Raw genomic sequence first — 26,118 nt, 5'->3', positions numbered from 1 at the left:
TCTTTCCAGTGATGGCCGACTAGGCCATCTTTTGATACATATGCAGCTAGAGTCAAGAGCTCCGGGGTACTGGTTAGTTCATAATGTTGTTCTACCTATAGGGTTGCAGATCCCTTTTAGCTCCTTGGGTACTTTCTCTAGCTCCTCCATTGGGAGCCCTGTGATCCATCCACTAGCTGACTGTGAGCATCCACTTCTGTGTTTGCTAGGCCCCGGCATAGTCTCACAAGAGACAGCTACATCTGGGTCCCTTCGATAAAATCTTGCTAGTGTATGCAATGGTGTCAGCGTTTGGAAGCTGATTATGGGGTGGATCCCTGGATATGGCATGTTTAGATATAAGTCATGAATTCCAGATAACTTCAAGTTTTAATAAGAAAAGATGTATTTTGTTGAAGGATTTTTTAGAGTCTAGTGAAATGACATGTGATATTTATCTTAGGTGTACTTATATAATGGGTTATCTCGGTGGATTTCCATATAGTGAACCATCCCTGCATCCCTAGGATGAGACCTGCTTGTGATGAATGATGCTTACTTTGTGTTCTTTTCTTCAGTTTGCCCGAATTTTAGTGAGTATATTTGTCTGACAGTCTCTATTTTTTGTCTATATATGGTTTATATCAGAGAAACTGTGGCTTTAGGGGATGATTTGCATTGTGTTCTTTCAGTGCTTTCAGTGGAATTGTTTCAAGAGTATTGCTATTATATTAGGTCTTCTTTGAAGGTCTGGTAGAATTGTGCATTAATACATGTTGGCTTTTTTGGTTGAAGGTTCCAATGAATGTTTCTGTTTCTTTAGTGGTTATGGGACTGTTTAGTTCATTTAGCTGATTTTTTATTTAACATTAGTAAATGACGTCTACCTAGAAAATTATCCATTTCATCTAGATTTTCTAGGTTTTTTCAGAATATAGGCTTTTGTAGTAATGGTTAGAAAGTTTTCAGTCTCTGTCACTATGTTTTCCTTTTCCTTTCTAAATTTATTAATTTGAATACTGTTTCTGTGACTTTTAGTTAGTTTGTGTATGGGTTTATCTATCATGTTGATTCCTCTTTTGGTTCTCTTTATTTCTATTTGGTTGATTTCACCCCAGAGTTTGATTATGTCCTGTACCCTACTCTTACGACACAGTTTTTTATCACAATTGCTCTGTAGTACAGCTTGAGGTCGGGGATTGTGATCCTACTAGACGCTCTTTTATTGTGGAGAATAGTTTTTGCTATCCTAGGATTTTTGTTATTCCAGATGAATTTTTAAATTGCCCTTTCTAATTCTGTGAAGAATTGAGTTAAAAGGATCCAGAAACAGTACCCAAAGAGCTGAATGTGTTTGCTGCCCCATAAGAGGAACATCAATATGAACTCACAAGTACCCCCTGAGCTCCATGGGTCTAAACTACCAATCAAAGAAAACACATGGTGAGACACATGGCTCTAGTTGCAAATGTAGCTGAGGATGGCCTAGTTGATCATCAATGGGAGGAGAGACCCTAGGTCCTCTGAAAGTTCTATGCTCCAGTATAGGGGAATGCAATGGCCAGGAATGTGAGTGGATGGTTTAGGGAACATGAGTAGGGGTTAGGGGATTTTGGGAGGGGAAACTTGGAAAAGGGACAACATTTGAATTGTAAATAAAGAAAATATCTAATAAAAATGTGAGAAATAAAAAAGAAAATTAAAAAAAAAACTAAACCACTTCACTGCAAGCAAAATGATTATAGAGAATAAGCAACTGTAGTATGCACAATGAAAAAAATATCACTGCCTTGTTAGTACTTAAGAGAACATTACTATTCTACATATGTATTCTTTAAACACAGGTACATCAAAATTTCTAAAACAAATACTGTTATAATTAAAATCATGAATAAATTGCAGGACAATTTTACTAAAAGATACTTGTAGCATTATCTCTGAAACTGAGGGAACAATTTTGCAGTATGGGCCAAAGATAGGGAGAAAGGCTATGGCATTATATCTCCTAGGCATGACATAATCATTGTGATCATCTCATGAAATATGGCTACCTGAACTAAAGCAACACAGACTGGGGTGTTTCACAGTCAATCATGGACTAGAGAAGATTCTACAAACTCTTATTCTCCTTATTGAGTTTTTGACAGCTGATAGATTGTGGAAAGCAGAAGTTACTCTCTTCAGTTGTATTATTCAGCATATTCATATAGTCATTTTGTGCCCTACAAATACAAATGAATAACCCCAACCTCTGGTTCACAGAGCTTTTCCTGTTAAGCTTAGTAAGTCACAAGACAAAAATACATGTGTAATGAAAAAGATTTGTAGAAAAGAGAAGGAATGGGAAAGAGATAAGAGAAGGTGGAGAATAAGCATAATCATAATACATTATGTATATATGAAATTCTACAAGAATAAATCTAACAAAGGTTATTACAAGTGGGCTATGGCAAAATTTTTCAAAAGAAGCACAAATGGTGTGTATATATATACATACATACATATACATACATATATAAATATATATATATATGTATATATATATGTATATATATATATATATATATATATATGTGTGTGTGTGTGTGTGTGTGTGTGTGTGTGTGTGTGTGTGTGTGAGTGTGTGTGTGTGTGTGTGTGTGTGTGTGTTTGTGTTCAACATCCTTAGCTCTCAGAAAATTGCTAATTAAAACTATTTTGATATTCCATCTCAGGGCAGTGGGAATGGCCAAAATCAACAAATGCTGGGGAATGAAAAATGCTAATTGACTGTTGGTGGGAATTTAAATTGCTACAGCCACTGTGGAAATCAGTGTGAAGTGTTCTTTTTTTTTTTTTTTTTTCCATTTTTTATTAGGTATTTAGCTCATTTACATTTCCAATGCTATACCAAAAGTCCCCCATACCCACCCACCCCCACTCCCCTACCTGCCCACTCCCCCTTTTTGGCCCTGGCGTTTCCCTGTTCTGGGGCATATAAAGTTTGTGTGTCCAATGGGCCTCTCTTTCCAGTGATGGCCGACTAGGCCATCTTTTGATACATATGCAGCTAGAGTCAAGAGCTCCGGGGTACTGGTTAGTTCATAATGTTGATCCACCTATAGGGTTGCAGATCCCTTTAGCTCCTTGGGTACTTTCTCTAGATCCTCCATTGGGAGCCCTGTGATCCATCCATTAGCTGACTGTGGGCATCCACTTCTGTGTTTGCTAGGCCCCGGCATAGTCTCACAAGAGACAGCTACATCTGGGTCCTTTCAGTAAAATCTTGCTAGTGTATGCAATGGTGTCAGCGTTTGGATGCTGATTATGGGGTGGATCCCTGGATAAGGCAGTCTCTACATGGTCCACCCTTTAATCTCAGCTCCAAACTTTGTCTCTGTAACTCCTTCCAAGGGTGATTTGTTCCCACTTCTAAGGAGGGGCATAGTGTCCACACTTCAGTCTTCATTTTTCTTGAGTTTCATGTCTTTAGGAAATTGTAACTTATATCTTGGGTATCCTAGGTTTTGGGCTAATATCCACTTATCAGTGAGTACATATTGTGTGAGTTCCTTTGTGAATGTGTTACCTCACTCAGGATGATGCCCTCCAGGTCCATCCATTTGGCTAGGAATTTCATAAATTCATTCTTTTTAATAGCTGAGTAGTACTCCATTGTGTAGATGTACCACATTTTCTGTATCCATTCCTCTGTTGAGGGGCATCTGGGTTCTTTCCAGCTTCTGGCTATTATAAATAAGGCTGCTATGAACATAGTGGAGCATGTGTCCTTCTTACCAGTTGGGGCATCTTCTGGATATATGCCCAGGAGAGGTATTGCTGGATCCTCCGGTAGTACTATGTCCAATTTTCTGAGGAACCGCCAGACGGATTTCCAGAGTGGTTGTACAAGCCTGCAATCCCACCAACAATGGAGGAGTGTTCCTCTTTCTCCACATCCTCGCCAGCATCTGCTGTCACCTGAATTTTTGATCTTAGACATTCTGACTGGTGTGAGGTGGAATCTTAGGGTTGTTTTGATTTGCATTTCCCTGATGATTAAGGATGTTGAACATTTTTTCAGGTGCTTCTCTGCCATTCGGTATTCCTCAGGTGAGAATTCTTTGTTCAGTTCTGAGCCCCATTTTTTAATGGGGTTGTTTGATTTTCTGAAGTCCACCTTCTTGAGTTCTTTATATATGTTGGATATTAGTCCCCTATCTGATTTAGGATAGGTAAAGATCCTTTCCCAATCTGTTGGTGGTCTCTTTGTCTTATTGACGGTGTCTTTTGCCTTGCAGAAACTTTGGAGTTTCATTAGGTCCCATTTGTCAATTCTCGATCTTACAGCACAAGCCATTGCTGTTCTGTTCAGGAATTTTTCCCCTGTGCCCATATCTTCAAGGCTTTTCCCCATTTTCTCCTCTATAAGTTTCAGTGTCTCTGGTTTTATGTGAAGTTCTTTGATCCATTTAGATTTGACCTTAGTACAAGGAGATAAGTATGGATCGATTCACATTCTTCTACATAACAACCAGTTGTGCCAGCACCATTTGTTGAAAATGCTGTCTTTCTTCCACTGGATGGTTTTAGCTCCCTTGTCGAAGATCAAGTGACCATAGGTGTGTGGGTTCATTTCTGGGTCTTCAATTCTATTCCATTGGACTACTTGTCTGTCTCTATACCAGTACCATGCAGTTTTTACCACAATTGCTCTGTAGTAAAGCTTTAGGTCCGGCATGGTGATTCCACCAGAGGTTCTTTTATCCTTGAGAAGAGTTTTTGCTATCCTAGGTTTTTTGTTATTCCAGATGAATTTGCAAATTGCTCCTTCTAATTCGTTGAAGAATTGAGTTGGAATTTTGATGGGGATTGCATTGAATCTGTAGATTGCTTTTGGCAAGATAGCCATTTTTACAATATTGATCCTGCCAATCCATGAGCATGGGAGATCTTTCCATCTTCTGAGATCTTCTTTAATTTCTTTCTTCAGAGACTTGAAGTTTTTATCATACAGATCTTTCACTTCCTTAGTTAGAGTCACGCCGAGATATTTTATATTATTTGTGACTATTGAGAAGGGTGTTGTTTCCCTAATTTCTTTCTCAGCCTGTTTATTCTTTGTGTAGAGAAAGGCCATTGACTTGTTTGAGTTAATTTTATATCCAGCTACTTCACCGAAGCTGTTTACCAGGTTTAGGAGTTCTCTGGTGGAATGTTTAGGGTCACTTATATATACTATCATATCATCTGCAAAAAGTGATATTTTGACTTCCTCCTTTCCAATTTGTATCCCCTTGATCTCCTTTTGTTGTCGAATTGCTCTGGCTAATACTTCAAGTACTATGTTGAAAAGGTAGGGAGAAAGTGGGCAGCCTTGTCTAGTCCCTGATTTTAGTGGGATTGCTTCCAGCTTCTCTCCATTTACTTTGATGTTGGCTACTGGTTTGCTGTAGATTGCTTTTATCATGTTTAGGTATGGGCCTTGAATTCCTGATCTTTCCAGAACTTTTATCATGAATGGGTGTTGGATCTTGTCAAATGCTTTTTCTGCATCCAACGAGATGATCATGTGGTTTTTGTCTTTGAGTTTGTTTATATAGTGGATTATATTGATGGATTTTCGTATATTAAACCATCCCTGCATTCCTGGAATAAAACCTACTTGGTCAGGATGGATGATTGCTTTAATGTGTTCTTGGATTCGGTTAGCGAGAATTTTATTGAGGATTTTTGCATCGATATTCATAAGAGAAATTGGTCTGAAGTTCTCTATCTTTGTTGGATCTTTCTGTGGTTTAGGTATCAGAGTAATAGTGGCTTCATAAAATGAGTTGGGTAGAGTACTTTCTACTTCTATCTTGTGAAAAAGTTTGTGCAGAACTGGAATTAGATCTTCTTTGAAGGTCTGATAGAACTCTGCACTAAACCCGTCTGGTCCTGGGCTTTTTTTGGCTGGGAGACTATTTATAACTGCTTCTATTTCTTTAGGGGATATGGGACCGTTTAGAAGGTCAACTTGATCCTGATTCAACTTTGGTACCTGGTATCTGTCCAGAAATTTGTCCATTTCGTCCAGGTTTTCCAGTTTTGTTGAGTATAGCCTTTTGTAGAAGGATCTGATGGTGTTTTGGATTTCTTCAGGATCTGTTGTTATGTCTCCCTTTTCAGTTCTGATTTTGTTAATTAGGATTTTGTCTCTGTGCCCTCTAGTGAGTCTAGCTAAGGGTTTATCTATCTTGTTGATTTTCTCAAAGAACCAACTCCTCGTTTGGTTAATTCTTTGAATAGTTCTTCTTGTTTCCACTTGGTTGATTTCACCCCTGAGTTTGATTATTTCCTGCCGTCTACTCCTCTTGGGTGAATTTGCTTCCTTTTTTTCTAGAGCTTTTAGATGTGTTGTCAAGCTGCTAGTATGTGCTCTCTCCCGTTTCTTCATGGAGGCACTCAGAGCTATGAGTTTCCCTCTTAGAAATGCTTTCATTGTGTCCCAATGGTTTGGGTACGGTGTGGCTTCATTTTCATTAAACTCTAAAAAGTCTTTAATTTCTTTCTTTATTCCTTCCTTGACCAAGGTATCATTGAGAAGAGTGTTGTTCAGTTTCCACGTGAGTGTTGGCTTTCTGTTATTTTTTTTGTTATTGAAGATCAGCCTTAGTGCATGGTGATCTGATAGGATACATGGGACAATTTCAATATTTTTGAATCTGTTGAGGCCTGTTTTGTGACCTATTATGTGGTCAATTTTGGAGAAGGTACCATGAGGTGCTGAGAAAAAGGTATATCCTTTTGTTTTAGGATAAAATGTTCTGTAGATATCTGTCAGATCCATTTGTTTCATCACTTCTGTTAGTTTCAGTGTGTCCCTGTTTAGTTTCTGTTTCCATGATCTGTCCATTGAAGAAAGTGGTGTGTTGAAGTCTCCCACTATTATTGTGTGAGGTGCAATGTGTGCTTTGAGCTTTATTAAAGTTTCTTTAATGAATGTGGCTGCCCTTGTATTTGGCGCATAGATATTCAGAATTGAGAGTTCCTCTTGGAGGATTTTACCTTTGATGAGAACAAAGTGCCCCTCCTTGTCTTTTTTGATGACTTTGGGTTGGAAGTCAATCTTATCAGATATTAGGATGGCTACTCCAGCTTGTTTCTTCAGTCCATTTGCTTGGAAAATTGTTTTCCAGCCTTTTATTCTGAGGTAGTGTCTATCTTTTACTCTGAGATGTGTCTCCTGTAAACAGCAAAATGTTGGGTCTTGTTTGTGTAGCCAGTTTGTTAGTCTATGTCTTTTTATTGGGGAGTTGAGACCATTGATGTTAAGAGATATTAAGGAAAAGTAATTGTTGCTTCCTGTTATTTTTGTTGTTAAAGTTGGCATTCTGTTCTTGTGGCTGTCTTCTTTTAGGTTTGTTGAGGGATTACCTTCTTGTTTTTTCTAGGGCATTGTTCCCGTTCTTGTATTGGTTTTTTTCTGTTATTACCCTTTGAAGGGCTGGATTCGTGGAGAGATAATGTGAGAATTTGGTTTTGTCGTGGAATACTTTGGTTTCTCCATCTATGGTAATTGAGAGTTTGGCTGGGTATAGTAGCCTGGGCTGGAATTTGTGTTCTTTTAGTGTCTGTATAACATCTGTCCAGGCTCTTCTGGCTTTCATAGTCTCTGGTGAAAAATCTGGTGTAATTCTGATAGGCTTGCCTTTGTATGTTACTTGACCTTTTTCCCTTACCGCTTTTAGTATTCTATCTTTATTTAGTGCATTTGTTGTTCTGATTATTATGTGTCGGGAGGAATTTCTTTTCTGGTCCAGTCTATTTGGAGTTCTGTAGGCTTCTTGTATGTTCATAGGTATCTCTTTCTTTATATTTGGGAAGTTTTCTTCAATAATTTTGTTGAAGATGTTTGCTGGTCCTTTGAGTTGAAAATCTTCATTCTCATCCACTCCTATTATCCGTAGGTTTGGTCTTCTCATTGTGTCCTGGATTTCCTGGATATTTTGAGTTAGGATCTTTTTGCATTTTCCATTTTCTTTGATTGTTGTGCCGATGTTCTCTATGGAATCTTCTGCACCTGAGATTCTCTCTTCCATCTCTTGTATTCTGTTGCTGATGCTCAAATCTATGGTTCCAGATTTCTTTCCTAGGGTTTCTATCTCCAGTGTTGCCTCACTTTGAGTTTTCTTTATTGTTTCTACTTCCCTTTTTAGGTCTAGTATGGTTTTGTTCATTTCCATCACCTGTTTGTATGTTTTTTCCTCTTTTTCTGTAAGGACTTCTACCTGTTTGATTGTGTTTTCCTGTTTTTCTTTAAGGACTTATAACTCTTTGGCAGTGTTCTCCTGTATTTCTTTAAGTGATTTATTAAAGTCCTTCTTGATGTCCTCTACCATCATCATGAGATATGCTTTTAAATCTAGGTCTAGGTTTTCGGGTGTGTTGGGGTGCCCTGGACTGGGCGAAGTGGGAGTACTGGGTTCTGATGATGGTGAGTGGTCTTGGTTCCTGTTAGTAGGATTCCTACGTTTACCTTTCGCCATCTGGTAATCTCTGGAGTTAGTAGTTATAGTTGACTCTGTTTAGAGATTGTTCTTCTGGTGATTCTGTTACCGTCTCTCAGCAGACCTGGGAGACAGATTCTCTCCTCTGAGTTTCAGTGCTCAGAGCACTCTCTGCTGGCAAGCTCTCTTACAGGGAAGGTGCGCAGATATCTTGTTTTTGGACCTCCTCCTGGTCGAAGAAGAAGGCCCAAAACAGGGCCTCTCTCAGAAGCTGTGTTGCTTTGGCAGTTCCCAGAAGCTGTCAGCTTCTGTGGTGCAGACTCTCACCTGTGCAGACTAAAATCCTAAGTTCCAGGGAGTCCTGGAACCAAGATGGTGACCGCTGCTCCTGAGGCCAAGGCCGTCTCCCGAGCCAGGCGGACACCTGTCCTCTGGTCCGGATGGTGGCCGGTTATCTGCGGCCTGCCCAGGCTGCTGCCTCAGCGGCTCTGTGCTTCTGCCCGTCCCAGAAGCTGTCCGGTTCTCTGGCGCACCCTCTAACCTGTTCAGACTAATTTCCTAGGTCCCGTGGAGTCCCGGAACCCAGATGGCGACCGCTGCTGCTGAGGCTGAGGTCGCCTCCCAAGCCAGGCGGACACCTGTCCTTTCGTGAAGTGTTCTTAAAAAGCTAAAAATTAAACGTTCATTATTGCTCAATAATATAATGAAATGGTTACAAGTCTCTTACCTTTTCTCCCTTCACACACAGGACTCTAGGTCACTTTCTAATCCCATGTAGAACTGACACAGGAAATCCTAGCATATCAATGAACTAGTCTGTGCAGGCAAATTTGCTTTTCTTTTGGAATGGTGTGTCTTTTATTTTATAATTATAGTGGCACTCTTTCTGGGAATGCACTCAAAGAACTCCACACTATCACAGAGACATTTGCTCCTCCATGTTTATTCCTCCTCTGTTCATTTTAGCAAGTAAACAGCCTCAATATCCATCAAATGATTAACATATTCTTTAGATGTGATGTGCATATACTTAGATCTATTTAGCAGTAAAGAAAAAAAAAGGAATCATGGAATTTTCTAAAAAGTGCAATGTACTAGCAAATATATCATCTAAGTTAATTCAGGCCCAGAAAAAAAAAAAAAAAAAAACAAAACAAAAAACAAATGTTCCCTGGCATGGGGGAACTGTAGCTTCCATTTTCTTCTACATGCAAGTGATAGTAAGAGGGTGGATATCAGGAAAATAAAAGTGGCCTAGGAAGATAGATAGAAATTATTTTGTGAAGAAAATCACTCCATATTTGAGTCTCAAGAAATGTTATCTGTAGTCATTTAAAACTTGAAAAATCATGATCATTTATTACATATAGCTGATTATTGATCATACTATTTGATTTTACTGCTTGTCTTAGTCAGAGTTTCTATTCCTGCACAAACAACATGACCAAGAATCAAACTGGGGAGGAAAGGGTTTATTTGGCATATAATTCCACATTGCTGTTCATCACTGAAGCAAGTCAGGACTGGAACTCAGGCAGGTCAGGAAGCTGGAGATGATGCAGAGGCCATGGGGGTATGTTTCTTTACTGGCTTGCTTAGCCTGCTCTCTTATAGAACCAAGATTACCAACCCAGAGATGGTACCACCCACAAGGGGCATTTCCCCTTGATCACTAATTGAGAAAATGCCTTAAAGTTGGATCTTATGGAGGCATTTCCTCAACTGAAGCTCTTTTTTCTTTGATAACTCTAGCTGTGTCAAGTTGACACAAAACTATCCAGTACACTGCTCAAGTTCACTTCAGCTATGGCCCTCTTCCTAGGAGTAGTACTTCTAAGAATATTGTGGTATTATGTCTTTGCAGATATATCTATACATTTACCTGTTTCCGTTGAGTTTCATTTTAATTTTGATGCCTTCAATATTTAACTAGAAAAAAAAAGCAAATAATATAATGAAAAAGTTACAAGTCTCTTACCTTTTCTCCCTTCACCAACAGGACACTAGGTCACTTTCCTAATCCCATGTAGAATTGACAGGAAATCCTAGCATAGCAATGAACTGGTCTGTGCAGGCAAATTTGCTTCCCTTTTGGAATGGTGTGTCTTTCATTCTATAACTATAGTGGCAGACTTTCACATTCAATTCTTGGTTCCCAAGGAAATAAAGAATGGACATAAACCTTATTTTAGAATTCTAAGCCTTAAGAAGATATGTTCTAAAATGGTGTTGTTCTATGCTTATGTTTTTGAAGGTTTTTAAAATAGTTATCTATCCAAAGTAATAAAGATGTGTATCCTCTCTCTCTCTCTCTCTCTCTCTCTCTCTCTCTCTCTCTCTGTGTGTGTGTGTGTGTGTGTGTGTGTGTGTGTGTGTTGTCTTTGGGTGACTTCTTCAATACTTCAACCTATTACTTTTTTATTTTATTTTAATTATTTAGGCAGTGTCTCTCATTCAGCCTAGAGATCACATTTCATGCTATAGTGGGTAGCTAGTGAGCTCTCAGTACTTTCTTTCTCTATCTCTTCATTAATGGAACTAAAACTTTATATCCTCACACTTGTATGTATTGGGGTTCTAAAGTCAATTGCTTACATATATTTTTCAAATGCACCTTGAATGTGTTCTCAAACTGAATAAGAACAGGGATTCATTAGCACTAAGTTTCGTGAGGGCAGAATTCATATTTTTTTTTATTAGGTATTTAGCTCATTTACATTTCCAATGCTATACCAAAAGTCCCCCTTACCCACCCACCCCCACTCCCCTACCCACCCACTCCCCCCCTTTGGCCCTGGCGTTCCCCTGTACCGGGGCACACAAAGTCTGCGTGTCCAATGGGCCTCTCTTTCCAGTGATGGCCGACTAGGCCATCTTCTGATACATATGCAGCTAGAGTCAAGAGCTCAGGGGTACTGGTTAGTTCATAATGTTGTTCCACCTATAGGGTTGAAGATCCCTTTAGCTCTTTGGGTACTTTCTCTAGCTCCTCCATTGGGAGCCCTGTGATCCATCCATTAGCTGACTGTGAGCATCCACTTCTGTGTTTGCTAGGCCCCGGCATAGTCTCACAAGAGACAGCTACATCTGGGTCCTTTCAGTAAAATCTTGCTAGTGTATGCAATGGTGTCAGCATTTGGAAGCTGATTATGGGGTGGATCCCTGGATATGGCAGTCTCTACATGGTCCATCCTTTCATCTCAGCTCCATACTTTGTTTCTGTAACTCCTTCCATGGGTGTTTTGTTCCCACTTCTAAGGAGGGGCATAGTGTCCACACTTCAGTCTTCATTTTTCTTGAGTTTCATGTGTTTAGGAAATTGTATCTTATATCGTGGGTATCCTAGGTTTTGGGCTAGTATCCACTTATCAGTGAGTACATATTGTGTGAGTTCCTTTGTGATTGTGTTACCTCACTCAGGATGATGCTCTCCAGGTCCATCCATTTGGCTAGGAATTTCATAAATTCATTCTTTTTAATAGCTGAGTAGTACTCCATTGTGTAGATGTACCACATTTTCTGTATCCATTCCTCTGTTGAGGGGCATCTGGGTTCTTTCCAGTTTCTGGCTATTATAAATAAGGCTGCTATGAACATAGTGGAGCATGTGTCCTTCTTACCAGTTGGGGCTTCTTCTGGATATATGCCCAGGAGAGGTATTGCTGGATCCTCCGGTAGTACTATGTCCAATTTTCTGAGGAACCGCCAGACTGATTTCCAGAGTGGTTGTACAAGCCTGCAATCCCACCAACAATGGAGGAGTGTTCCTCTTTCTCCACATCCTCGCCAGCATCTGCTGTCACCTGAATTTTTGATCTTAGCCATTCTCACTGGTGTGAGGTGGAATCTCAGGGTTGTTTTGATTTGCATTTCCCTGATGATTAAGGATGTTGAACATTTTTTCAGGTGCTTCTCTGCCATTCGGTATTCCTCAGGTGAGAATTCTTTGTTCAGTTCTGAGCCCCATTTTTTAAGGGGGTTATTTGATTTTCTGAGGTCCACCTTCTTGAGTTCTTTATATATGTTGGATATTAGTCCCCTATCTGAATATAAAATTAACTCAAACAAGTCAATGGCCTTTCTCTACACAAAGAATAAACAGGCTGAGAAAGAAATTAGGGAAACAACACCCTTCTCAATAGCCACAAATAATATAAAATATCTCGGCGTGACTCTAACGAAGGAAGTGAAAGATCTGTATGATAAAAACTTCAAGTCCCTGAAGAAAGAAATTAAAGAAGATCTCAGAAGATGGAAAGATCTCCCATGCTCATGGATTGGCAGGACCAACATTGTAAAAATGGCTATCTTGCCAAAAGCAATCTACAGATTCAATGCAATCCCCATTAAAATTCCAACTCAATTCTTCAACGAATTAGAAGGAGCAATTTGCAAATTCATCTGGAATAACAAAAAACCGAGGATAGCAAAAACTCTTCTCAAGGATAAAAGAACCTCTGTTGGAATCACCATGCCTGACCTAAAGCTTTACTACAGAGCAATTGTGATAAAAACTGCATGGTACTGGTATAGAGACAGACAAGTGGACCAATGGAATAGAATTGAAGACCCAGAAATGAACCCACACACCTATGGTCACTTGATCTTCGACAAGGGAGCCAAAACCATCCAGTGGAAGAAAGACAGCATTTTCAACAATTGGTGCTGGCACAACTGGTTGTTATCATGTAGAAGAATGCGAATCGATCCATACTTATCTCCTTGTACTAAGGTCAAATCTAAGTGGATCAAGGAACTTCACATAAAACCAGAGACACTGAAACTTATAGAGGAGAAAGTGGGGAAAAGCCTTGAAGATATGGGCACAGGGGAAAAATTCCTGAACAGAACAGCAATGGCTTGTGCTGTAAGATCGAGAATTGACAAATGGGACCTAATGAAACTCCAAAGTTTCTGCAAGGCAAAAGACACTGTCTATAAGACAAAAAGACCACCAACAGACTGGGAAAGGATCTTTACCTATCCTAAATCAGAATTCATATTTTTAACTGAATCTTATGCTTGGCCACAGTAATCAAAATAAACCATTGCTAACAAATTATTTATAACATAATAAATTTGGTACTCATAGTTTCGTGCTGTGTACCATCTTTAACATGGGTTCTATTTGATGACCTGCAGTTTATCCCTTTTGTGTGATTTTATAAGCAAAGGGTTTCTGTTTGAGACTGAAAGAGTAGAACTGTCAGAGAACTTGAAAAAGGTGAGGGAGGTGGCACGGCTGGATAAGGTGAGGGTGGCATTAATAAATAATCCAAAAACCACTTATACATAAGAGGTAAAATATTTAAAAATCAACAATAATAGAAGAACAATAACTAACCAAAAAAATCAATAAAGTTTGCCAAGTAATAGCTCACATAAAAAACACAAATACTAACAGCACGGATTAGAAAGTCAAGTATACCTACTACTGTTCCAGAATATAAACACTACTACATCAAAAAAGTCACATGTTTTCCTTAACATAATGTCTTAGAGTTTCTATTGCTGTGAAGAGAGACCATGAACATTTGGAAACTCTTATAAAGGAAAGGGAGATGGCTTACACTTCGGAGATTTAGTCTATTTTGGTCATGGCAGGAAGGCTGGATAAACACAGGTCAACCTGGTACTGATGGCTAAGAGTTCTACAGAAGGAGTCAGGAAAAAAAGAGTGACCCTACTGGTCACAGATTCAGTTTCAAAAACCTTAAGCCCACAGTGGTACCCATCCACTCCCAAGACCACATATTCTCCAATCCTTTCAAATAATGCCACTTCCTATAAGCCTGTTGATTTCATTTTTATTCAAACCACCAGACTGAGTAGTAATGGGTGATTTTATTTCACCACTCTCACTAACAGACAGAACATCCCAACAAAAATTAAACAGCGAAACTGTGACATTAAGTAATATCATAAATGAAAAGAACCTAGAAAACACATTCAGATCATTTAACCCAAGTACTAAAAAATTTACTTTATCTTCAGCCAGAGGAAATTTCTCCAAATTTAATTATATAATAGAACAAAAACCTATCTCAAGAAATCTAGAAAAATTGAAATATTCTGTATCCTGTCTTGTCACTGTAGATTAAAGATGTATAACTAGAATAATAATGGAAGAAAATAAACAACCTAATTGAAACTAAACAACTCACTAATGAAAACTGTGTCAAGACATAAATCAAGAAGGAAATGAAAAAAATTAAGATGAATCAAAATGAAAACACAACATGCCAAAATCCATTGTGCAAAACATAGATCTAAGAAAAAAGTTCTTAGCATTAGTGTCTATATTTTTAAAAAAACTGGAGGAATTCTAACTACAAAGTTGAGCCTCAAAATAATAATGTAGAAATTTTAGGAATATAAAGCATCAAAGAAAATTAAAGTAGATTCTTTGGAAACTTAAACAAGTTTGGTAAACTTTAATGAAAGATCTCTCTATCCCTCTGTTCTTCTGATCTCTCTTTCTATTTCTCTCCTATAGATAGATTGAATGATAGATAGATAGATAGACCTAGAGATAGAGATACATAAAAACATAGTAATATAGATAATAGAAATACATTAAATCAAATTAATTCCATATAAAATAAATAATTGAAACAGACTCACAATTCCTACTGAAATTGAAGTAAATATTACAACTGAATGGATGCCAGAACCAGATTAATTCAGTGCAGAATTCTGTCAAGTATTCTAAGAAGACTAATACCAATGCTCCTCAAACTATCCTGCAAAATAGAAACTGAAGGAACATTCCCAAATTTTTCTTATGAAACCACTATTGCTCTAAAACTAAATCATACAAAGGCTAAAAAAGAAAATTATATACCCATATTCTGTGATAACTTAGATGCAAAAAATTTTCAATAGAAAACTTAAAATCCAAATCCAGTAATATGTCAAAAGGTTATCCAATATAATCAAATGTCTTTTTTTCCAGAAATTCAGGGATTTCTCAACCAATGGGAATCAGTAAATACAATCTACCATATGAACAGTTTACACGACAGAAACTATATTATTATCTCAGTAGATACAGAAGTGACTGATAAAATCCAGCATCTCTTTCATAATAAAGGATCTTGAGACTATAAATATGAACTATATGTTTCAACATAATGAAGATAATTCGCAATAAGTAAATAGCCAACATTATCCTAAATCCAAAGTATCTGAAAGCATTTCTATTAAAAATAAGAAAGAGACACACTCTCTCCATATCAGTTCAATATAGTACTTTAAGTCTTATCTAAAGTATTAGGATAACTGAAAGACATCAAGGGGATATAAATAGGAAAAGAATAAATAAAAGTATTTTTATTTATAGTAGATATGGTTTTAATTAAAAAACCCTAAATAATTTACCAGAAAGAATCTGCAGTTGATATTAGCAAAATTACATGATATAAAATTAACACACACACACACACACACACACACACACACCAAGTGATCTAATACACAATGACAAATATACTGAGAAAGACATTAGGGAAAGAAGAGTTTTCTCAATAACCTCAGAAAACAATTCTTCATCAAATTTCCAATACAGTTCTTTACTGAAATGTTTAAAAATAATTTTAAACTTCATATGAAAACACATACACACACACACACACAGAGAGAGAGAGAGAGAGAGAGAGAGAGAGAGAGAGAGAGAGAGAGAGAGAGAGAGAATGAATAAAAAAACAATCAGGAATAAAAGAACTGCTGGAATTGGCATGATTTCTTATTTTAATTTGCAGTAAAGAGATATGAAATAGAAATGAACCCTGGCACAACACCACACACCTATGCACACCATAATTAAAAAAAAAGAGGAAGAAGAAGTAGAGAAAGAGGAGGAATAAGAGAGATGATGCAGAGGAAGGAGGAGAAGGAGCAAGAGGAGGAGGAGGAGGGGGGAGAGGAGGAGGGGGAGGAGGAGGACAAGGAGGAGGAGGAGGAGGAGATGAAGGAGGAGAAGATGAAGGAGAAGCAGAAGGAGAAAAGGAGAAGGAGGAGGAGGAGGAGGAGGAGGAGAAGGAGGAGGAGGAGGAGGAGGAGGAGGAGGAGAAGGAGGAGGAGGAGGAGAAGGAGGAGGAGGAGGAGAAGGAGAAGAAGAAGAAGAAGAAGAAGAAGAAGAAGAAGAAGAAGAAGAAGAAGAAGAAGAAGAAGAAGAAGAAGAAGAAGAAGAAGAAAAAGAAGAAAAAATTTTACTAAGACAATGCACTAAGAAAAATAGTATCTTTAAGAAATGATAATGGTTAAACTGGATAGCTTCGTGCAGAAGAAAAAAGTAGACCATTACTGACCGTTTTGCAAATAAATCAATTTCAAATGGATTGAGGACTTCAAAGTAATATGAGATAGACTGAATCTGATAGAAGAGAAAGTGAAATGAATGAAATAATGAAGGAAGGCAATTCCTGGAGATGTTTGAATTCTTGTCTCCATCACTAAATGACATCATATAGAATTCTCTATTTAATGACCTAATAAATATCTTTCTATTCTTATCTTACTTTATAATCAAAAGCATCTAATATATAGCATAACCTCCATCTGAAACCTCTTGTAGGTCACAGGAATTGCTTGCCCCACTGAATCAAACTTTACTCCCTCAGAATAATCTGCTGTGTGATGAATTGCCAAATCTGTGCCCTCACCCCAGTTTATCTTAACCTGACGAGGCTGGCATTCAGCATGTCCCCTTAAGACTTTTTTTGGAAATTTTCTGAACGAAACCACACAACAGAAAAGTAATTGAAATACCTGATATCCTTAGGACTTTTAAATACTTGTAACTCCTACATTTTGAAATGCACAAACTATTCGCACTCATGGTAGGGTGATGAATATGAGTTCGATGTCATTTCCTGATAACTTCTATTGCAAGATGTGCATTGGATATTTTATTGAAAGATCTTTTGTAATATTGATATCAATGTAATTAATCTTTAATAAAGCCAGTAATGATTTTAATAACAGTGGGGTTTACAGAAATTCCTGAGTGACAATTGTGAATACTTTGTGTTTACAATCTTGAATTGACCTCACAATTTAATTCCAGTGATCCAAGAATAGTGACTGATACAAAGTTTCTGCTCATGAAATCAAGGCTCCCATTTAGGGCACTTATCTGTAAAGTGAGACAAAGAGGAAGACAATTTAAAATACTATTGGATTTACATCATAATTTTACGTAAGGATTTTATATAACTGAGATGGAAAACAAGAATCTTTATTATTTGCTCTAATTTCAAGCTATAAATTACTTTAATTTTCCAGGAAACAACTTGCCTGTTTCATAGACATTTTCAATATTTTTAGTAGGAATTTTAAGTTTCTGAGTCAGCTTCACATATCTTTTCCACATTTCTTCAGTGATATTTGTTCCAGTTGCTGCAGTGCATGGGAGAAAAGTCAGAAGAGACAGCCCCTATAACCACATGTCATAGTCTAAGCTCATCAAGTCTACTCATCAGTTGGTAAATCCTGCTACTTCACCCCACCCTCCCTACCAGAATGGTGATGCCTGTCAGGGAAACACTCTGAAATCAGGTCAGAGAGTCTTACTGAGGATAAGATAACAACTTTTCATCTAATCATATCTATGTCATTGATTTAAAATCAAGAATATTAAAATAATTGTTATATTATTATTCAAATTATCCTGCACAATTCAACTTGAATATCACACAATGACTGTTATACTTGAAATAATAAACACATTCCTGCAGCATTGTGCCATGGAATAAATTGCAGGGGACACATTCATGCTGCAACTAACCACAAGATGAAAATATTTTCTTCCATATAAGATTTACATACCCAGTGCTCCTGACAGATTGATGTTATAATTCCCATCATTAATAAATCGGGCTTCAAATAGGATGGTGGTGTTTGAGACAAAGTGTATCTTAATAAAAAATGCACTGGGGCCTGAAATAAATAAATTTTCCATCATAAGATCATGATATTGAGCTTGCTATTTATTAACTACATATTGCTTAGGTTTGAGATTTTAATATAAATACAACATTGTGAATCTTCCCTCCACCCCTAAAAAAACAGGTGTGTGCCCATACACACTCTTCTTCAAGGTCAGGACATCTTTATTCACTGATTATCATCCTACACTTATATTTATCATATTAAAATATTTTTATATTACACAAATCATGTATTAATTACATAAAATATTATTTTGTGAAATATGAAATATTTATTCATGAATATAATTCAGTACATATAATGTAACTTGGATGTATCTCATATCTGTTTTTAATTATATTTGCTTAAAAGATCATTGCAAATTCTTTCATAATAATACCATGATTTCTAGTTTACTACAACATATTTTTTTTCTATGTACAATTATTGAGTCAGGGAAACCTTTTCTTTTTTATTAGATATTTTCCTCATTTACATTTCAAATGCTATACTGAAAGTCCCCTATACCCTCCCCTGCCCTGCTACCCAACCCACACACTCCTAATTCCTAGCCCTGGCATTTCTCTGTACTGGAACTTATAATCTTTTCAAGACAAAGGGCCTCTCCTCCCAATGATGGCCAACTAGGCCATCTTATGATGCATATGCAGGTAGAGACAGGAGGTTGGAAGTATTGGTTAGTTCATATTGCTGTTCCTCCTATAGGGTTGCAGACCCCGTCAGCTCCTTGGATACTTTCTCTAGCTCCTCCACTGGGGGCCCTGTGTCCCATCCAATAGAAGACTGTGAGCATCTACTTCTGTATTTGACAGGCACTGGCAGAGCCTTGCTATATCAGGCTCCTGTCAGCAAGCACTTGTTGGCATCTGCCTAGTGACTCGGTTTGGTGGTTATTTCTAGGGTGGATCCCAAAGTGGGGCAGTCTCTGGATGGTCATTCCTTCAGTCTCTGCTCTGAATTTTGTCTCTGTAACTCCTTCCATGGGAATTTTGTTCCCCATTCTAAGAAGGAACAAATTATCCACCCTTTGGTCTTCTTGAGTTTCATGTGTTTTGCAAATTGTATCTTGGGTATTCTAAGTTTCTGGGCTAAGATGTACTTATCAGTGAGTGCATATCATGTGAGTCTTTTTGTGATTGGGTTACCTCACTCAGGATGATATCCTCCAGATCCATCCATTTGCCTAAGAATTTCATAAATTTATTGTTTTTAATTGCTGAGTAGTACTCCATTGTGTAAATGTACCACATTTTCTGTATCCATTCCTCTGTTGAGGGACATCTGGGTTCATTCCAGCTTCTGGCTATTATAAATAAGGCTGCTATGGACATAGTGGAATTGGAACATCTTCTGGGTATATGCCCAGGAGAGGTATTGCTGAATCTTCCAGTAATACTATGTCCAATTTTCTGAGCAACCTCCAAACTGATTTTCAGAGTAGTTTTGCAATCCCAGCAGCTTGCAATCCCACCAGCAATGGAGGAGTGATCCTCTTTCTCCATAACCTGGCAGGCTTTTGCTGTCACCTGTGATTTTGATCTTAGCCATTCTGACTGATATGAGGTAGAATCTCAGGATTGTTTTGATTTGCATTTCCCTGATGATTAAGGGTGTTGAACATTTTTTCAGGTGCTTCTCAGCCATTCGGTATTCCTCCATTTGAGAATTCTTTGTTTGGCTCTTTACCCAATTTTTAATGGGTGAAGAGCTATAATAAATTTTAATTTGATTTTCTGGAGCCTAGCTTCTTGAGTTCTATTTAAATGCTGGATATTAGTCCCATATCAGATTTAGGATTGGTAAAAATCCTTCCTCACTCTGTTGTTGGACTTTTTGTCTTATTGAGAGTGTCTTTTGCCCTACAGAAGCTTTGCAATTTTGAGGTCCCGTTTGTCAATTCTTGATCTTATAGCACAAGCCATTTCTGTTCTGTAGTGAAACCTATTTTTAAATCTTCTAACCTGAAGTTAAAAAAATCAAGTGTATGCCTGTATTTGACTAACTTTAGCAAAATCTGTATTTATTTATTTATTTATTTATTTATTTATTTATTTAATTAATTACTTATTTGATTTTTGTTTATTTTGTGCCACCTAGCAAGATTCATTCATTAGTGCATCCCCTGCCCCAAAATTGCTGGAGAACAGATAAGGGACAGTTTTACTCACGTCGATTTAAGCCTCCCTCAAGTGCTGGAAAAGTATAGATTTTTGGAAAATGACGAATTGCATCATGCAACATCCAGGTCCCAGTGATGGGATTAGTCCTGTTTCTTTTAGGACACTCTCCTTGGAACTTATACTCTGTAAAATAAGCCACTAAAGACACTTTTGATAAAGATCACATCACTTACAGAACTTATAAATAATGCAGTCATTATTTATAATGACCAGTAATACTTACAGGACATTGAGCAAAATGTCCTCTCAAGTTTTTCAGCCCAAACTGTGTGTAGTTGGCATTTCCCATTTTTCCTAAACAATACATATTAAACAATATATACTCCTTATTTCACATTTATTATCAAACATCGATTTGTTCCCCCAAGAAAACACTTCTCGCTGAAAGTGATACACATTCCTGTACTTGATCCTGTCTTTTATGATACTATTCTTTGGTTTGTAAATATTTTCATTAATCATCTTTCAGTCAGAAAATGAACTGACGTCCTGTGTGCACCAAGACCTGTGTATAGGAGTGGAGCTCAGATCCAAATTGACAGGATTTCCTAAGTCAACAATGTGAAGCAAGTGACCTCATAGATGCAATGCCAGTTATCCAGTTATCTGGATGGTTTGCAAGAGGAGGAACATTCTTCACAGTGAAGTAATAAACATTGATTTTATCATATATTATCATATTTTACTTTATTCATATTCACATTTATTTATATTTTACTTTTAGCAAACAGGTTTTATAACATGATGTATTTTTTATTGTTTTGGTTTTTTCACCATGCTAGTATAAAAAAAAGATTAAATCATCAAGATGTGAACACTCAGGTTTAATATATTTTAGATGCAATCGCTCCCAACTTAAACTTTCTTCAAATTAGTATTAAATCTCAGTCACCTTCTTATTCCCAAAAATATATTGTAATGACTTGATTCCCATTTCAAAATATTATTTCTTCTAACCAAATAGCATTCCTTACCTGACATAGAACGTCATGCTCATGAGGCTGTATTGATTAAAATACTTAACCTCACGTATCAGCATCCTCACTTGTCTATTTTCTGCAGTTGTATCCATATGTTTGCCTGCTAGGTAGATCGTATTGAATTTCCCTGAAAACTAAAACAGTAATATGAATTAAATTCATATATCAGAGCATACCTGTTTGAGGAATGGCACTACATCGTTGAACCTAATCTCATATAACTTCATTTCTAAGAGATACCTTATGGTGTTTATAGGTACTCCATACTCACAGTGAACCATGCACACCAACACCCACACCCCTAAAATGATAAAATAAATTTAGTGAAAATTTAAGGTAAATTAATAGCTAGAAAATAAATTATATATGTTCAAGTAAAGAAATAGAATGAATTTAGCATTGTGATAGAAAATGTATATTTAATGTACTAACTGCACTATTATGTATTGCTGTGTATACATTATAATTGCCAAATATCTTATTTGAAAAACTATATATATGCATGATAATAGTTCTGTATCATGTAAAATATAATTAAGAAAAAGGTGTAAAAATAGATTATAGGTTTTTGTTAAGAAGCTACATCAACATAAAAAGAGTAATCTTAAAAATATATAATAAAGGATTGGAGAGGCAGCTCACCAGTTAAGAGCACTGACTGCTCTTCCTGAAGTCTTGTGTTCAATTCTAGCAACCACAAGGTGGCTCACAAATATCTGAAATGGGATCTGATTGATGCCCTCTTTTGGTATATATGAAGACAGCTACAGTGTACTCATATAAGTAAAATTAAAATTAAATAATATGTACTAGAAATCCACACACCAAATGCTTTCAAAGTAAATAAAAAAAAAAAACCAGCGGTCATATTTGATGTCAAAATCTTTGTATGACAAGGCCTTGGGACTAATTTTCCTCTTAAAAATCACTCAAATCACTTTTTTACATTTTTTCTCTCTCTTTGACCCCTCTCCCACCCCCCACATACACCTGCTCTTGGCTAGCCTATTTTCTTTTCCTTTCCTCTCTCTTTCTTCTCTTTCTCTCTCTTTCTCTTTCTCTTCCTCTTTCTCTTTCTCTTTCTCTCTCTCTCTCTCTCTCTCTCTCTCTCTCTCTCTCTCTCTCTCTCTCTCTTTCTCTCTCTCTCTGCCATTCTCTGTCACTTCTCTATTTTGCCTCTACCTCCTTCTCAACTCTCCTTCTAATGCCCCCAAATAAACTTCATTTTATACTAAAAAAAAAAATTACTCATAAATTGAAGGAAAGACTTAAAATTTATACTTTGTGTGGTTTATCCTTGATTTCTACATTTTTCCTGCAACTTTCCATTCAAAACCTGTAGACACAGGCACACACCCACACCAACAAACACACACACAAACATGTAAAATCAAACTTCAAAAACTAAGTCCCTGTTTTAGAGATATTGCAGGATTAAAATTAATATTAATATTGTCTCATATATTCACCATAGTCCAATGATTTTAAAGGAGAGCAATTTATTCCTCAAATATAAGGTATACAAAATGTTTACTCTGAAGATATCAAATTGATTTTGTTTTTATTATATTGGTTAATAGTCATCCCTGAATTCGTGCAGAATAGTGAAACATTTAATGAAACTATATATTGACTTTGCAATATGAAAATAATGTCAATTATAGATATATATATATATAAATATTAAATGGACTTAATAAGAGTTTACTTTAATACCCTTTAGCTAGGGAAAATAAAATTAGGCAATATGAGAAGTTCACATGAGGTAATAATACCTTAAAATAAAACAAATAATGTTTTAAGATATGTGACATATTCCAAATACAACCCCCCAAATGGAACCAATATATTCTTGGAATCACACTGGATGTCAGGTCAAACTGTGATAAATTCACCACAGCCACCTTTCTTCCTGCTTAAATCCCTGATAGCCAATCCCTCTACCGGTAAGGGTTCCTCAGCAGCAGACACCAAACAGGCTAAAGCAAGGAGAAAAAGAAACTTCATCTTCCACAATCTTCTCTTTCTTCTGGAAAGAGTAGAAGAGTAGAGTTGTTCAACTGCTGGAGAAATGATGAAATGAAGAAGCTCACAAAGCATTCAGTTTGAACAATGTGTGATGAACCTGTTAATTCACTCTTTTTAAATTTTGAGAACAGTTTGGCATACTGTGTGGCAGTGTTTGTAAGTGTCTGGCATTGCTTTATATTAACCCATGGGATTAGAATTCAGTGGACTATGATATAAATGTTCCTGAATTATTGACATTCAGAAACAGAGTCAAGAAGAACAAGCTTGTTTGGTGACATTGTCACAACAATGCAAAAGTATTAAGTGGAGGATAATATCTCCTCCAGTCCCTCCTTCTCACCACCCCTCTCCCAATCCCCCTTCTTTTTCACATCAGAGAAGGGGAGATTGACCATGGATATCAACACTCCTTGACTTCAATTTGCAGTAGGACTATGTGTGTCTTCTATTGGGTATAGAAAGGCAGCCCATTTTTCCTGAATTTTTTACATTCAAAGACAAAGTCAAGAGCAGCAAGCTGGTTTGGTGACCCTATCACGATAATACAACAGTGATGAAGATAGCCAATGAACATCAAAAGATGAGTAAGAACAAGTTTGAAAATCTCATCATAATAATTTGAGGAATTTGCAAATTTGTTGGTTAAAGTTTATTTTTATGGAGGGATATTATACTTTTTAAAAGAAATTTTATAAAGATGTATGGTGTATCTTGGTCATTGCCACCCTCAAATTCTCCTTTCTAATTATAAATATTTTCTCCCAAATATCTCATTTCTTCCTCTCAACTTCATTGTAATGAGAATTTTGAAATGTTAGTTTCTTTAAAACACACAGAAATATTATAAGAATGTGATTTCAGATAATGCCAGGTGTGAGCTGCTTCAGATTGTCCACACTACACAGAAGTATGGATATGTAAAAGCCTTTATGGTCACAATTGATATCAGAAAAATACTTTCACTCATGTTGATTACTGTTAAGTTTTTATTCCCAATTTCAGATTCTCTTTGACAACTTCCTCAAAGAATAAAAACAGAAACAACAACAACAACAACAGCAAAAATCACAACAACAAAAGATTTTTCTGATTTTCTTTATTTGAATTTTGATTTAATTCCAAGGAGAAAACACTTATGGTACATGTCATATGAAATTTTCTGATCCTGGGAAGAGATATCATGATGATGACAACTCTTATAAAGGAAAGCATTAATCTGGATCTGCTTATATTTTTTGAGGTTTAGTCCATAATCAGGATGGATGTTGGCAAGGACACTTACAGGTAGAGTGCTGGAGAAGGAACTGAGTGTTCCAAATCCTAATCAATATGCAACAGGAAGAGACACTGGACCTGGCATTAGGATTTGAAATTTCAAAGCTCACCTTCAGTGCCATTTCCTCCAACAAGGTCACATGTAAAAGGCCAACTTTCTTTTCTTTTCTTTTCTTTTTTTTTTTTTTTAATTAGGTATTTTCCTCGTTTACATTTTCAATGCTATCACAAAGGTCCCCCATACACAGCCCCCCCCCCAACCCGTACCCACCTACTCCCCCTTTTTGGCCCTGGCGTTGCCCTGTACTGGGGCATATAAAGTTTGCAAGTCCAATGGGCCTCTCTTTCCAGTGATGGCCGACTAGGCCATCTTTTGATACATATGCAGCTAGAGACAAGAGCTCCGGGGTACTGGTTAGTACATATTGTTGTTCCACCTTTAGGGTTGCAGTTCCCTTTAGCTCCTTGGATAATTTCTCTAGCTCTTCCATTGGGGGCCGTGTGACCCATCCAATAGCTGACTGTGATCATCTACTTCTGTGTTTGCTAGGCCCCGGCAGAGTCTCATAAGAGAGAGCTATATCTGGGTCCTTTCAGCAAACTCTTGCTAGTTTATGCAATGGTGTTAGCATTTGGAAGCTGATTATGTGATGGATCCCTGCATATGGCAATCACTAGATGGTCCATCCTTTCTTCACAGCTCCAAATTTTGTCTCTGCAACTCCTTCCATGAGATTTTTGTTCCCAATTCTAAGGAGAGGCATAGTATCCACACTTCAGTCTTCATTCTTCTTGAGTTTCATGTGTTTAGGAAATTTTATCTTATATCTTGGGTATCCTAGGTTTTGGGCTAATATCCACTTATCAGTGAGTACATATTGTGTGAGTTCCTTTGTGAATGTGTTACCTCACTCAGGATGATGCCCTCCAGGTCCATCCATTTGGCTAGGAATTTCATAAATTCATTCTTTTTAATAGCTGTGTAGTACTCCATTGTGTAAATGTACCACATTTTCTGTATCCATTCCTCTGTTGAGGGGCATCTGGGTTCTTTCCAGCTTCTGGCTATTATAAACAAGGCTGCTTTGAAGATAGTGGAGCATGTGTCCTTCTCACCGGTTGGGACATCTTCTGGATATATGCCCAGGAGAGGTATTGCAGGATCCTCCTGTAGTACTATGTCAAATTTTCTGAGAAACGACCAGACTGATTTCCAGAGTGGTTGTACAAGCTTGCAATCCCACCAACAAT

At 37.2% G+C, this 26,118-nt stretch overlaps 1 long non-coding RNA gene across 1 annotated transcript in view; it reads right to left on the bottom strand.

Moving 5' to 3' along the window:
- Nucleotides 1–26,118, bottom strand: part of Gm5570 (predicted gene 5570) — a 72,027-nt gene extending 45,909 nt beyond the window's left edge. Inside the window, exons 1-6 of the long non-coding RNA NR_152156.1 lie at nt 25,984–26,118; nt 21,556–21,695; nt 20,805–20,875; nt 20,570–20,719; nt 18,279–18,389; nt 17,748–17,849 (exon numbers count right to left, since the gene is read on the bottom strand). This is a non-coding gene — a long non-coding RNA (predicted gene 5570). The remainder of the gene's footprint in view (nt 1–17,747; nt 17,850–18,278; nt 18,390–20,569; nt 20,720–20,804; nt 20,876–21,555; nt 21,696–25,983) is intronic.

This window comes from Mus musculus, chromosome 6, assembly GCF_000001635.26.
Source record: "Mus musculus strain C57BL/6J chromosome 6, GRCm38.p6 C57BL/6J".
Lineage (NCBI taxonomy): Eukaryota > Metazoa > Chordata > Mammalia > Rodentia > Muridae > Mus > Mus musculus.
Note: the sequence above shows the minus strand (reverse complement) of the source record. Positions and strands in the feature narration are given on the sequence as shown.